At 50.7% G+C, this 13,397-nt stretch overlaps 1 long non-coding RNA gene across 3 annotated transcripts; it reads right to left on the bottom strand.

Annotated features, from left to right (window-relative positions):
- Nucleotides 1-461: 461 nt before the first annotated feature.
- LOC135900195 (uncharacterized) lies at nt 462-12,357 on the bottom strand. Of its 3 annotated transcripts, XR_010563821.2 has the most exons (4): nt 12,262-12,326; nt 12,020-12,137; nt 11,429-11,939; nt 462-985 (listed from the first exon to the last, which is right to left on the bottom strand). It is a non-coding gene; the product is annotated as an uncharacterized lncRNA (long non-coding RNA). The 3 variants fall into 3 exon arrangements; XR_010563822.2 differs by lacking the exon at nt 12,020-12,137 and having other exon boundaries at nt 11,429-11,742; nt 12,262-12,357; XR_010563820.2 differs by having other exon boundaries at nt 12,020-12,327.
- Between the last annotated feature and the right edge of the window lie 1,040 nt (nt 12,358-13,397).

Genomic DNA, 13,397 nt, shown 5'->3' on the forward strand with positions numbered 1-13,397 from the left:
GTGCCAAGGGAATGAAAGTGTAGTCGAAGATGGCAGTAAACTAGGTGGGTTGATAAATCAGGAAATTTACAGGCGCAAGGTAAATTCAGCTAGCGCAAGACATGAGTAATTGGAGACGCCTGAGAGGGGCCTTCGTCCTCCGAGTGGACATTAAAATGGGATGATGATGGCTTTGTGTGTCCCCAAAAAGCAAAAATAAATAAAAATAAGGTAGGGATGTATAGCAGGCGTAAACCAATAAAAAATAATGGAACTGGGGAAGCCTATGCTATCCCAAATAAAATTTATATAAAAGCCAAATTAGGGAAATAAAAAGTCGGAGGCGAGCCTGTATAAGTTACGAAAAGAAAAAAAGGTGAGTATCATGAATAGGACAAGTATTTAAGCGCGTATTGTATAATGTGCTCCTAATAAAGAAATCCAGCACCCCTCCCCCCCCCCCCCTCCCCAACCACCTACCCACCGCTCCGGCTGCCATCCGCAGCACGGGCGAATTTTATTGATTTACAGCATGTCGAGTGGGCAAAGTGATCTTCCGTATGCCTGTCCAATGGTAGGCCAGTGCAGCCTACATGGCTGGTCGTAGATTCTGCAGGTCTTAGCGGTTGCTCCTCGGAGTCGGCCAGGGGTAGCCAGTTGGTCCTAGCCTGACCCAGCAAGACGGCCGCACTAGGCGTCGGGATTAGGAGGCCTAGCAGGTGAAGCCAATGGCCTGGGCTGCACCTCAGTCAAGTCAGAGACGTAGAGTTCTCTTTGAAACTTAAGGTTCATGCTGTGGTGATGTTGATGACACCGAGTGGTAGGCAGTTGATGCAGCAAGACTGTAACACCAGGCGTCATTAAGTGGCCAGGCTGGTGGATCCGATGCCTTGGGCTCGGGTAAGCCAAAGGTATGCAGTTGATGTCAGCAAAGCTCAAGATCACCCCAGGCGTCCAAGAAAGATGGCCAGGCAGGTGGAGCCGATGCCATTATCTGCGCATGTGGCTAAGGACATATAGTGAGAATGGCCAAGGAGCATACAAGGAGCAAGAGATGGCCACGCAGGCAGGGAAGGAGATAGGGCGTAGTCGCGGAAGGTAGAAATAAGGAAGTGAGCAAAATGAATGATGGCGCATGCAGCTAGGGCCAGCTGACACGGGGAAGCCCCGCCAATGGTAGGATAAAGCAGCGCATTTGGCACAAGCAAACATGCAAAAGTAACATGAATTAAAAGAATGAAGAGAATATAGGAATGATATAGTCTAGTTATGAGGCGTCGGGAATGCGGGAAGGAGGAGAGGAAGGGGATACAGAAAGGATGGCAATTCGCGCTAGTCGCAGAAGTAAGGCTCGCGAGCGTCTAGAATTTAGAAGACCAGCGCATTTGTCCGGAGTCAATGACTGCACGTGGCCTTCGTCGCATAATTCTCGAACGACGTGCGCAGTGAAGAAACTGCCAACTTTAGCCTCATTTTTTTCGTCAACGGGCAAGCCTGTAATCTTCCGAACTCGCTCGGCAACGGGCATCCCTATCAAAATAAAGTTTAGTTGTTTTGTTCACCTCAAACGAAGCAGTAGGTTCTTTTTTGACCTGCCATAATTTCCTCAATATTTGGTGCCGAAACCCGGGAGAAACGATCGAACTTACCATTGAGGCAACTAGGTCAACAGACGCCGACACCACAACGAGCTCGGGGAAAGCCAGCAACGATCCTCGGGCAGAAAACGGTCGACGAGGCGAGCCTTCAACAACAAAGCCTAACGACGCCACACCCAGCGAAAACCGACACCATGACTCAAGCCCCATCGCGGTAAGCGAACTGTAAACATTGATGCCACGATGGAACGGCTCAAACTGAAAAGAAGTGCATTGAGAACTAAAGTGACTAAACTGATTTCTGAAGCAGACTATGGAGAGTCATGCAGACGAAGGAGCTCTTAATGCCTTGTCTGCGAGGCTTAGCGCCCTCCGAATACAGCTAAACGAGGTGGACGCAGCCATCGAGCCTTTAGTGCAAGACCAAGACGCAGAGCAAAATTATGTGCGGACCATAGAATACAATGACCGTATCGTCGCACACATGGCAAAACTCCGCCAAGAAGCAGAAAAAGACCTGCTAGCAAAACAAGCAGAAATAGCCGCGACGCGGGCGCAGACCGACATCCCTCGGGCGGGGGAAAAGTGCAAAGTGAAACTGCCGAAGCTCGAGTTACAACGATTTAGCGGCGCCGCCACGGAGTGGCAGTCCTGGGAGCAGTTTGAGCAAGCGGTGCAGGGAAACTACGGCCTCTCCAACGCCGAGAAGTTTCTGTACTTGCGATCGGTGCTTTTGGGAAAAGCCGCAGCGGCCATTGCCGGCATTCAAGTGACTGGGGCAAATTACACCACTGTCATCGAACTTCTGAAAGAGTGCTTCAGTCGACGAGACACGCTGATTCAAGAACACCTGACTTAGTTACTCGACTTGCCAACGGTACAGAACGAAAAAGAGCACATCGGCCTACGTCGACTCTATGACAACCTGCAACGCAATATTGGTGGTCTCACGGCGCTCGGAGCCAAAGCAGACAGTTACGGCGCCCTGCTCTCCTCCGCACTCCTGCGAATGCTGCCAACCGATCTTGTTGTCGGATACTACAAAGGACTTTCCGCTGCAAGCAAAGATGACGGGATCAGTATCAAGAGTTTGCAAGCTTTTCTTAAAACCGAAGTAGAGAGCTGGGGAAAAGGCACTGCAGCCTGGTCATCTCGCAGCCAGAGAATCAAAACATCGACACAGAGAAAAGAGCAAACATCAAAAAGGGTCATCAGCTTCTCTTTTTTCTGCGGGTGCTTCGAAGCACGCCGATACATGTGCATTCGGTGCTGCAAAAGATCACGCGACTCAGAATTGTCAGGTGAAGATCTCATTGGACGAAAAGAAGAAAAGGCTCACTGCAGCTGACCGGTGCTTCCAATGCTTCAGACAACGAAGCAAATGTTACTCTGGTCCTCTCAAAGTCCCGAGTAGCACCAATTAGGAAAATTTCTCTTCCAAGACTGGAATTGATGGGCATGGTGATAGGCGCTCGACTGAGGGAATATTTGGAGCGGTCACTGAGCCTTCCAATAGCCAAATGGTGTCTGTGGACTGATTCATCTATGGCGCTGCATTGAGTGCGAGGTCCCACACAACAATGAAAACCCTTTGTGGCCAACACAGTGTTAGATATTCAGCAGCGATCGGATCCAGATATCTGGAATCACTGTTCTGGGATCGAAAATCCTGCCGACCTTTTGACAAGGGGAGTTACACCTCAGGCACTCAAGTCCAGCTCACTTTGGTGGAATGGACCTGCTTCGCTTTCGAAGCCATCTATTTGTTGGCCAAGCGATGAAGGCACCGCTGACATGATCATCGCAGAGGAAGAAAGAAGAACGCTTCGCGTTCACAACGTGACTGTACATGAATCTGTCTTGCCTCTGCAGAAATATAGCTCCCTCTCTAGAGTGGTTCGAGTGACAGCCTGGGTTTTACGATTTTTCTACAACGCCAAGCACCCCAGCCAAAAATACGAGGAACCTATTACGACAGAGGAAGCTCAAAAGGCACATACTCATTTGATTCTTCAAGTACAATTCGAGGCCTTGCAAGAGGAACTCCAGTGTCTTCGCCGCTCGACAAGCATGCCAAGCGATTCCCCGATACGTGATCTCAGCGTCATCTACGACGACGATGGAGTCCGAACCTCGCCGCTCCCGCCGCTAGTGCCGCCGCCGCCGCTCGAAACAGATTTCTGCGGCGCGGCGGCAGGATTCGCGAGCATTTTCGCTTGCATGTGAAACAGGCTTTAGAGGGGGAGGAAGGCTCAGTGCAGCCGAGATGTCCTACAACGTGAAGCATCCTGTTATCCCACCGTCAAGACATCCCTTCACAGAGCTAACGATCAGCGCAGCCCACCGCCGTCTCCTGCATGCCGGCGCACTGGAGACTCTTACCGAACTGAGGGAAATGAACTGGATCGTGCAGGGAAGGCAAATGGTGAAAAAGGTGTTTAAGAAATGTGCAACCGTTTCAACAGCTGAGCTGCTACTGAGCCAGTCGCTCCTCTGCCTCGTGAGAGGGTGACACAAGCTCCACCCTTTCATGTTACCGTTGTAGATTTTGCCGGCCCACTGAACACAAAGGATCAAGGAAATAACCGGAAGTCTTACACCGTCATTTTCACATGCGCAGTGACCAGGGCAATACACCATGAATTGGTGACCGACATGTCCGCCGCAAACTTCCTGATGGCGTTCCGAAGATTTATCTCGAGAAGAGGAGTTTATCGAGTGGTCTTTTGTGACAACGCCAGGACATTCCAGTGCGCTTCTAAGGATCTAAGGCGACTATGGACAACAATAAGAGGAGAAGAAATTCCCAACTTCTTCACAAGCCACCAGATCCGCTGGAAACATAGCTGAGAAAGCTGCTTGGTGGGGAGGATTCTGGGAAAGAATGGTTCAGTCCGTAAAAACAACGTTGAAGAAGGTCTTGGGAAACAGCTACTGCAACTTCGAGGAGCTCACGACATCCTAACTGAAATCGAAGCTGTCATCAACTCTAGACCCCTGACCTACGTCTACACGGAGGCGAGCGAACCCGAACATCAAGCACCATCGCACTTTCTAGTGGGAAAGCGACTGACCACTCTTCCTGACAGTGGTTCCACTACAGAGGTGGCTCAGCTTCCTGGTCAACTCACTCGTTGGAGGCACTACCGACAAGGGATGGTCGACCAATTTTGGCGTTGCTGGCAAAGGGAGTACCTGACGAGTCTCCGATCAGCACATTTTGCTGTGCCAAATTCCTCAACCGCACTGAAGAAAGGAACTCTCGTTTTAGTCCACGAACACTATCTACCGAGGCAACTCTGGAAAACTGGACAAGTGTCAGAAGTTCTCGGACGAGATGGAAGAATCAGAGCTTCCATGGTGCGCATGCCTAATGGAACCACATTGAGAAGACCGATTCAACTGTTGTACCCCATGGAATACATGGACGAATGACCTGAAGCTCATTCCGGGGGGAGTATGAAGAAACTGCCAACTTTAGCCTCATTGTTTTCGTCAACGGGCAACCCTGTAATCTTCTGAACTCGCTCGGCAACGGGTATCCCTATCGAAATAAAGTTTAGTTGTTTTGTTCACCTCAAACGAAGCAGTCGGTTCTGTTTTGACCTGACATAATTTCCACACGCAGTGCGGGGGCAGGTGGCAAGATTGTGCGACACGTCATCGCACACAGCGCCACACGTGCACAGGTTTGAAGCGCGGCGGTTAAACCTGCGTAGGTATGATACAAAATGTCCGTGCCCGGTAAATAAGTGTCCGAGAAGTTTATTTGGCGGAAACCAATCGGGTATAGTGTGTACAGTTGGAACCCAGTGGTAGAGGTATGTGTTGGAACCCTCTCGCAGCCAATAGGCACTCCACTGCTTTCGCGCGATGCGATGAAAGCGCGCGCGTGCCGTTTTAATGGACGCCGCTGCAGTGCGGAGGAGGCCCATTCGAGCCGCCGACGCTGCAGCGGTGTCTGCCAACTCGTTACCCACCACGCCCCTGTGCCCAGGGACGTGGTGCAGGTATGTCCGCCGGTCCTCTCGAGCGAGCAAGGTGAGCGCTTATTTGCACGCCCATACTCGAGAGTCTGTATCGCGAAGATGCGATATTGCGGACAGTACACAGAGGCAGTCCGTGTAGATATGGACGGGAGCTCTGGACGTAGCGAAGCTATGTACCCGAGCGCCTCGGCGAAAGCGACAGCCTCGACGCTATATGCGCTTGTGGCGTTGATTACTCTGAATTTTCGTACTGCTGTCAAGCGTCCGTTAGGGTTAAACGCAACAAATGCCGCACCCGCCAAGACAGTCGTGAACGCGCCGTCAGTATATACATGGAAAGCTGAGCGGGCAGCAATTCTAGCAGCGTCTGCTGGAGTGAGGCGCGTGAACACGTAACGACATGTTTCGCGCGGGTGGTGGGACCATCGATTAAATGGAGAGTCAATGTCACTTGGGTGAAACTTGTCAGACCCGTGGTGCGTGATCTGACGGAGCGTAAATAAGGAGAACTTCGCGTTGAGGCGTTCTAAATCTACCGTAAGAGACGGACAGTGGACCAATATCTGTTCGGTGGAAGTCCTGGTTGTGTGGTGTGCGCCTGTTAACGCGATCAACAAAGACCGTTGCCCCGACAAGACGCGCGTCTGGAGATGCGTCGTTGGGAAAGGCGGCCACCATACCAGGGACGCGTATGCAATCGCAGGCAGCAGAACCTGTCTATATAAACGACGTAGAAATACTGGGCGCAGCATAAAATGCATGCGAATGAAATTTAGCAATCGAGTAACCAATAACTCGGCTTTAGTCTTTAGAAGATCAACGTGGGCGTGAAAGTTCAGTTTGTCATCGAAGACCACGCCGAGGAGTTTAATGTCGTCCTGATGTTCTAAAAAAGCGTCATCCAGTCGGATAGACGGACGGCCCTTAGATGTACCAATTTGACCATTGTTGAAAAAGACAAAGAAAGATTTTGATTCGCTGATTTTGACCTTGTTTTGTCAGGCCCAATCGCAAATCAAGTTCAAGAACGATTCTGCTAAAGCCTGCAATCGCAATCGCGCCGAACCAGAGGGTATTACGATGGTGCCATCAGCATAGGCCTGTATATGCACGCCCTCTGGTAGCGGGAGACTTAGTAAGGAATGAATTATCAAATTCCATAGCAGAGGGCTAAGATGCGATCCCTGCGGACTGCCGATGGAAGGACGAGCCGAGGGCGAGCCGAGATGTCCCTAGTCTTACTCCGGAGGACGACCATCCGATCGGTAAGAAATGACTGGAGGAGGCGATATAAGTTCGTCGGGCAACAGTGCTTGCGCAGAAAAACAACAGACACTGTCAAAGGCGCCCGTAAAATCCAGTGAAATTAACACTGCGAGCGTCTTGGTGGCCTTAAGTGCACTGAGCCGGTGCTTTAGGGCGTATAGGGCCAGCGGTGCACTCCGGGCATGGGTAAAGCCAAATTGGTTGTCGTGATTGAGGCGACGAGATTGAAGAAAATAATAGAGGCGAGAATTAAGTAGGCGTTCCAGAATTTTACCGAAAAGGGAATTCATTACTAACGGACGATAGGCTAAAGGAAGATGGGGGGGGGGGGGCGGCCAGGCTTGAGAATAAAAATTATTCGACCCGTCTTCCAGTTAGAGGGAAAGTGTCCTAATCGAAGAGCGGCGTTAAATATGTGTAAGAAGAAGTGAGGGTGGATCTGAAAGAGATATTGCACAAACATGCCCGTCAGCCCATCTAGCCCCAGCGCCACGCGCAGGTTGCCCAGAAGTAGGGAGTGCTCGATCTCCGGTAGGGTGAAAGGATGATCGTTGGGCACATCTGGATAAGGAGAGCCCGCGATCGCGCGAATGCGGCTGTGGTAGTCGTTGTCCGCCGCGGGATCGTGAACCGCAACGTGCGTGCTTAATAAAAGCGCTGCTGACGCGTGGATCGAGGTATACAGTAAGGTATATAGTGAGTTGTAAGTAGTAGTAGTATAAGTAGTAGAAAGTAGTATATAGTAAGTGTAGTAGTATATAGTAGGGCATATAGTAAGGTCCGAGGTCTCGAGCGTGGGAATGCAGGTTATAGGGCGCAGCTTGGCAAACGCCGACTGGAAAGGCCGGCCGAAGAGGTTGCGCGACGTGATGTCTGAGCACAGCGCTCGGTCGGCGGCATCTTTCGCGCGACGGAGGCTGCGCTTATATACCGGGAATGCCTGTGCGTACTGTAAACGAAACACCTCGCGCAAGGCGGGGTCCCGCACGCGCTGATAACGCCTGCGCATCGCGCGCAATCGCGACCGTTCCGCAGGCAACTGAGGCGTCCACCACATCTTGGCGCCCTCGCTACGGGGTTGTGGCTTGCGGGCGTGCCGCTTGCATAAGATGTGATATGTGCTATAGAATCGCTCAACCACGGCGTCGAGCATCCAAGCCGACGAAAAGCGGCAGTGACATAAATGGTGGAACCAGGGATCGTGGCTTAGAATCTGCAATATCTGCGCGCGAGCGTAGTTGGTGAGCCGCCTCTCGGGCACGCTCGCGGAATCGCTCAGCGTAAACTCAATGTATCGGTGGTCCGATAAGGTGTCCTCGTCCAAGACGGACCAACGGTACCCACCGCCTACAAGTGAGACATACGCTAGGTCACGTCTATCCACGAGCCGGCATAGGGCTTCTCAAATGTTGGGAGGGAGTCGGGGAGATTAAGTATGAGTGGAATAGGCAAAGTGATTCCAGTGTATAAATCCGGCAGCAAAGCATCCCCTAATAATGATCGTCCCATCTCTCTCACCAGTACATGCTGTAAAATGCTCGAACATATTTTTACTAACCTGGTTAATTTCCTTGAATTGAACTCATTTTTTACGTCAGCACAGCACGGTTTTCGGAAATCTTACTCCTGTGAAACCCAATTAATATCATTTACACATGCACTACACCATATTCTTGACAAATCATCACTAGCTGATTGTATATTCTTAGATTTTTCAAAAGCATTCGAAAAGGTGTGTCACAATCTATTACTTTATAAACTAAAACAACTTAACATAGATGGCAACCTTTTGAAATGGATTGAATGTTTTCTTCTCAACCGCTCGCAATTTGTTTGTGCTAACGGCATTAAATCCGGTTTTACAGAGGTCCTTTCAAGTGTTCCACAGGGTTCCGTCCTTGGACCCCTACTGTTCCTAATTTACATTAACGATCTTCCCTCGCTTATCAACTCCCATATCCATCAATTCGCTGATGATTGCGTCATCTTCAGAGAAGTTACGTATGCTAACGATATTGAGTTGCTTCAGTCAGACCTTACCACGATAGGGAACTGGTGCAATGAATGGTTAATGGAGCTCCATATTAACAAATGCAAAGTCATGCATGTTTCTAGGAAAACATCTACAATACCGTCGTACTACATTAACAACATGTCATTGGAATCAGTTTCTTCATATAAATATCTTGGTGTTTACATCACTTCTAACCTAAACTGGTCTCGTTATAGTGAAAACATAATCAAAAACGCTAATCACATGCTTGGCTACCTACGTCGCAACTTTTTCAGCGTACCTACTAATTTGAAACTTTTGTTATATAAAACATTAATACGACCCAAACTCGAATACGCGACTCCGTTATGGGACCCTGCTCATGAAAACCTAATCACTGACCTCGAGATGGTTCAAAATAACTCTGTACGTTTTATTCTTGCTAACTACATCCCCACAGCGAGTATAACTAACATGAAATCTAATCTTTGCCTCCCATCGCTGGCATCTCGCAGAAAAGTGTCTCGTATCGCCCTCTTCCACAAGTTGTACCATCACCATACTCTACGAGATCACCTCATCCCCATCCAATTTATGCATCCCGTCGCATTGATCATCAGTACAAAGTTGGTATTTTGTCATGCAACACTAAACGTTTCTCACAATCATTCCTGCCGTGAACCTCGCGTGACTGGAACCATCTTCCCGCTGAAGCTGTAAGCCTTATTAATTATGAACAGTTCCGTGAAGTCTTAGCTAATATTGTATATACAGGTGCCATTTAAACACTCATGTAACCAACTGTCTTTGTCTTCTTTTTGTATTTACCACTCCCCCTCTGTAATGCCCTTGGCCCTGAGGGGTATAATAAATGAAATGAAATGAAATGAAATGTGCAGGTTGTTACCGCACGCAAATTGAACAAGCTGCGCGCCACGCTCATCCCCTGAGACAGGTCCCCATAACGTGTGCTTCGCGTTGAAATCCCCGGCCAAGACAAAACTGGAGGATGGATATCGCGTGAATACTTGGTTGAGTTCGTCTAGTATGGGCCCAAGGGGACGATGGGGTGGTGCATACACAGCAACGACCACAAGAGAAACGCCCGCACCCTCGCAATGTACCGCCACAACGAATTGCGTTACGTAAATGGGGAAATACTGTAGGCACGGAGCCCGTTCCAACAGGACCACACGTGGATGTTCATTGGCATGGAAAGTGTGTAGTGTATGGGGCACATTGGTCACTCTGTGGTCGTGCGTGTGCGGGTCGGATATCATAGCAAACGATATGTCCTGCTCGAGCATGCGGTGAATTAAAACCTTTGTGGCGTCACGGCTGCTGGCAAGGTTAGCCTGAATAAATTTGAACGGATGTAGATCAGCCATGTCCAATACAGGAGTGGCGGAGCAACAGGCACAGACCAGCCAGACGTATCGAAGGTCTAGGACACGGTAAGTCCAGTCCACATACCGTACGCGCAACCAAAGGCCAGCTCACGCCGATGACGCCAGGATACGGTGGCCCAATGTCACCGCACAGAGACGGACGCCAAACGTACCACAGGACCACCCCCACCCCCGCAGGCAGCTGCACGATCGCAGACATGGTGAACAGGAAAATGGAAAATATAAAGAGGCTCCAAAGAAAGAGACTGTGATCAAGGATATGGAAAAGCTCACATAGAAGCAAGGAAGGCAGTCGAAAGCCGCACGGCGATCGCCCGCCAGCTCGCCACGCCGAAGGCTGCACGCTCCAACAGGGCGCGCAGCTCCAAGCGCCATCGGCGACCGCGAGCGACAGGAGACCACCGAACTGGGACGCAGAGATGGAGAAAACTCGGTTATCCATAGTCGGTGCGGGCCCGCAAGCGGGCTATCCTGCCCTGTAGAATGGGGCAGGCTTGGGAGCCCGCAGGGTGAGCACTGGGTCGTCGCGCGCGCTTACACTCGCTGCAGCAGACGGCCGCATCCCCCTAGCGAACGGTGCACCGCTCGCCGAGATGCGGCCCCGCGCATCGCGTGCATACCGCGCGCTCAGGCTGTGATCGGACGGGACATGTGCGCCGCGAGTGACCGTAGGTGGAACAAAAGGTGCACGTAGGCACGTGAAGGTCTTCCACCACGCTCGCAGAAGTCCATCCTACGGCGACACGCCCGCGACTCATTAGTGTCCGAAACGCCGGTGGATCTACCGCGATTACGTGGAAGAAATTCCCCGAACGCTCACGGAACGAGACCCGCACCTCACATGACGATGGGTCAAGGTTAAGGTCTGTGTTGCGCAGGTTGATTTGATCAATAAGCTCGTTTGCCGGAACGTCAGAGTCGACCCTTGTAAGTTTTACTTGTGGCTTGCGTCTATTAATCAGGCGAACAGACATAGCCCTTTTGGTTATGGTGTTATTCTCTACAGCCTGTTGTACACGCCGCATAGTAGCAAGATCGTCTGACAATACCGTGACTCCATGAGGTGTTCTGCGGAGTGCCAAATCAGAGTCGCCTGAACAGGGACAATATTGCTTCTAAGTAGACGGAATACGTCCTGCGCAGCAGTGGGCGACGGCACCAGCGGTGTTCGAAACATGATGTGAGCATACTCACTTGTTTGCTGGGGATTCCGATGTAACCATCCCAGAAACGATCGTCGCTGTAGTCGCCGGACCCACACGAACGAGGCCTCACGTGCCTTCATCGGTCGCCAGAGCACTAGTCAGTGCACCGGTCCGGGCAACCACCGCATAAATCAGCCCCGGTGTCACCAGGCAGGCGGCTCCGGGCGCATCACAGGGCGCGCAGGACGCATCCGTTCCAGCTGGTCGCTGAGCTCGTCAGCGCGGCCGCACTGCCGCACCACCACTGCTCGCATATCGGCGTATTCTTGCATCAACTGCCTCAGCAGGCCCAGGATGTGCGACCTGTGGCAGTTAGTCACATTAAAATTAGAGTCAAAGAGGACGTCTGTGATTTCCTGTTGAAATCCCACCGCGCGGTGGTAGGCAGCAGTGAGCGCGGCATCGACCAAGCCGCGCTCCGAATTAGTCACCGCCGCGCCCTGCAACCCGCCAGAGGCAGCTGCTGGCGCGCGGCCCACCGCCACAGGAGTCCCGGCCCCCTGCGAACCGATATGGAGATCTCCGATTAAGCGGTCTCCATCCGCGTCAAATACAGAAACATCCGACTGCGTTGAGTCACCTGTGGACGATGTGTAATCGCGATTTCCGGGCGGTAATCCCGCGCCGGGCACCTTCGTGTCAGCCATACCCCGCTAGTGGTTATGGGCCATGGGCTGAAGGGCCCGAAACGCCAGCCGCTACGAAGGGCCCGAAAAACACATTAAAGGCCTCTTTTGCCCAGCTGTCGCGTCTAGAGAAGGCACGATGCCTTTAAGGAGAGCTTGAATAGAGAAGATTGCAATAAGGAGCGATGGAACCGACCTTTAGACGGGATCTCCGAGGAGCGATGCAGCCAACGGACCAGCAGTGTCTCGAGCCGAGCCAACGGACCAGCAGTGTCTCGAGCAGTGTCTCAAGCCGGCTCGAGACACTGCTGGTCCGTTGGCTGAATCGGCTCGAGACACTGGTGGTCCGTTGGCTGCATCACAACTTTACCGATGGGCATGCCTTCTGACGAAAAAGCTAAAGAAGAGTGTCGAGTGCTCGTGAGCGTTTCCGGTCACTCGTGGGTAGATAACGTTCTTGCTTCTTTATTTTTTTTCCGCTGCCTCGCATATTTAGTAGACCATAGAGTCTCTAACAAAAATTATTGAAGGGACTCTGGCGCTTGTGCCTACGGGTCCTGCAAGCATTGCGCTTTAGCCGGAATGCTGGCGGCTTCAAACGTTCTTGTGACGTTATTTAGAAAGATTTAATCTTTTTCTAATTCCAAGCACTGATAGTTTGCTAAAGATAGCCACGCAAGTAACCTCTGCAAGCGTGTGTGATCACTGCAAATTGTGGCATTTAGTACACAATGCAGTTGAAAATGATACAATTTTCAAAGTCGGAAAGCTGTTTGAAGCTATATGGACAAAGTTAAGGCAAATTGATGCACTAACCTTCATCCCCACCGCAACCTAGCAGTTGCAGCACAAGGGGTCCCTCTAGCAATTTTCGTAGGAAACTTTGTGCCGCCGGTTACCATCGGTCGTGTTTGATTAGGGAAGTTTTTGGCCTGGATATGATGAAATTATACAGCAACTATTTGGGTTAGGTTTTGGATTCCTCACCCTTGTGCACCTGTGAGAATAAGAAAAAAAGTACTTAAGCTAATTTTAGGAACATGCGCTGCGAAAAAGGTAAACGTGAAATAGCCAAAATATTTCAATACACAGATGAAATACTTCCACTGACTACCCTGCGCAGAGTTATCAGCCCGAAAATTTAACAACAAAGGAAGACGAACTTAAATTTGCCTTTCATTTTATGCAGCAAAATGACCACTTCTCCTTTAAGGAGTGCAAACATGCCTTGAAATGAATAGTTAACCAGATTAAAATAGTTTACTGTTGCGCCATGTTGCCACGGAGAGTGCTGCATTGGGGTTAGCTATGGGAGCCACTATCTGCTTACTT

Source organism: Dermacentor albipictus, chromosome 4, assembly GCF_038994185.2.
Source record: "Dermacentor albipictus isolate Rhodes 1998 colony chromosome 4, USDA_Dalb.pri_finalv2, whole genome shotgun sequence".
Lineage (NCBI taxonomy): Eukaryota > Metazoa > Arthropoda > Arachnida > Ixodida > Ixodidae > Dermacentor > Dermacentor albipictus.